The sequence below is a fragment of the Maylandia zebra genome, linkage group LG5 (genome assembly GCF_041146795.1).
Source record: "Maylandia zebra isolate NMK-2024a linkage group LG5, Mzebra_GT3a, whole genome shotgun sequence".
Classification (NCBI taxonomy): domain Eukaryota; kingdom Metazoa; phylum Chordata; class Actinopteri; order Cichliformes; family Cichlidae; genus Maylandia; species Maylandia zebra.
In genome coordinates, this window is record NC_135171.1 from 8,755,333 (window position 1) to 8,757,641 (window position 2,309).

The following is a 2,309-nucleotide window of genomic DNA, read 5'->3' on the forward strand; positions in this document are numbered from 1 at the left end:
CGGACAGGCGCTCTGCAGGTGGGATTGAGCGCCTGTAGTCGGTGTCTAGGCGGGCGATGCTGGGACCGACGAGGGAAAGCAGGTCCTCAAACTGGCCGAGTGAATGACGGTGATAGCGCTGGAATCGGCCGTCATCCAGGCGCAGCTCCTGGAGCAAGTGGTGAAACTCACCAAACTGCTCATGCCTCTGGAGGACCTGATGGACCCAGGTACGGCAAGGATGTCCTTTACGCCGCTACTCTGCTCTCCACAGTACATAGAGAAGGGAGACTCTCTCTTCAAGCGCTAGCTCGATAGCTGCCATCTTGCAAAGATACCGGTCTGGCACAACTCCCTCCCACATTCCTCCCACATTTCCGGTTCACGCGTGTCAAAATATCATATTTTGACGCGCGATGGATTTTTCTTGGACACGCGTTGAGACGCGAATGTACACGCGTCAAATTAGGGGCGTTTGGGGCGTTTTATTCGCGTCCATCGCGTTCGGTGTGAACACACCGTTAGAGTCAGAAAACATCTGAAAGAATATTAAAAGGTCATATTCTTTGAATCACTGAATGACTAAAATGTGATCCCTCCACTTGGATCCACACAGTTTAAAAAGTTTACATCTCTGAGCTTTGAAAGACAAGATGTTGGAAAGAGAACAACGATGGCGACGTTTTGAGGGTAAAATGATGGCTGTAACACTGTGGAGACAGCAGCAGTTGAAAGAGAAGTGTTTCAGATGAATCTTGGCAGAGTGAGAGAGAGAGCTCGTTAAGCAGGCAGGTGTGAGCCTGGTTGCTATAGTGACCGCACCCAATGGCTCCATACACACGGACACAGACATGCACCTCACTTTTGCTGCTTAAAATGAACAGAAAAGTCAGGCCGAAACAAATCGTTCCCATATGAAAAGTACAAGTCGTATTGACGAAATTCTTTCACCGTGAGCGACAGCAATGTCTAGTCTACTGAATTCTCAGTTTTCATGCCTGTGGAGTTTATTATATGGACGTGGTGACAGTGGAAAGACACCATGCTCTTCTGATTTTCAAAAGAACCTTCTGAGCCATTTTAACATTAGAGTCTATGGACGAGTTGGAGGGAGGAGGCTGTGCATTGGTGACATTTATGAAAGAACCATAACACCTAGGACAATAGTAAACACATTGGATAAAAGAGGACAGCGATGGCTACGTTTTGAGGGTAAAATGGTGGCTGTAGAGCAAACGCTGTGGACACAGCAGCAGTTTTAAAAAATATTTTAAGATTAATTTTTTTGCTCCTCTCACTCTAGCAGTTGAGCTCTCTCACTCTAGCCCCAACATTCCGTCCCATACACACCCATTATAAACTCTGAAACGGGTGAAAAAACATCATGAAACTTAAACTGGAACTGAAGAAAAAGTATAATAGATATTGAAAAGATAAATACAAGTTGAATAGTTGAATGTCTTGTCTTCGTTTTAAAGTTTGAATGGTGGCTCTATGTCAATGTATGTGGAAGTAGTAAGAGTTTAAAAATGAGTAAGTTGAATGAGGATTTGAAGGGTCTCCCCATTGAAATACATTATAAATTTTTGTTGAATAAAGTTGAATAAAATTAAAAATATAAATGTTAGAAATGAGAAAAATAGAAGCAGTGTTGTCCAAAAGAATAGGAATCTAACGGTGTTTGAATGGTTTTTCTAAGTTGAACGGTTTTGAAGGAGTAGGATTACAAAAAACGTACGGAATAGATAAAATATAATAATAATAATAAAGATTAGAAGAACAATACTGTGAATGCTTTTCAAGCATTCACACTAACTAGAAAGTGCATTTTCTGAAGAAACTGCAGTGTGAATGCTTGAATCTGAATGTATGCACTGAAATGAATTAATTGCTGAATTTTGAGTTAAAAATATTGAATGAGATTAAAAAAAAAACAAACAAAAAAAACCCGAATTTAACCTGAAAACAAAGGTGCTGAACTGCTAAAAGCTGAAGGTTACACAGAAGAAGGAGTTGGAAAAAAACTGAAAATGTTTTAAATGTAAATTAGAAAACCCTAAGAAATGAGAAAAGAACATTTAGAGTCAGAAAACATCTGAATGAATATTAAAAGGTCATATTCTTTGAATCACTGAATGACTCAAATGTGATCCCTCCACTTTGATCCACACAGTTTAAAAAGTTTAAATGCCTGAGCTTTGAAAGATACGGTGTTGGAAAGAGAACAATAATGGCGACAATTTGAGGGTAAAATGATGGCTGTAACACTGTGGACACAGCAGCAGTTGAAAGAGAAGTGCTTAAGATGAATCTTGGTACAGTGGCAGGCA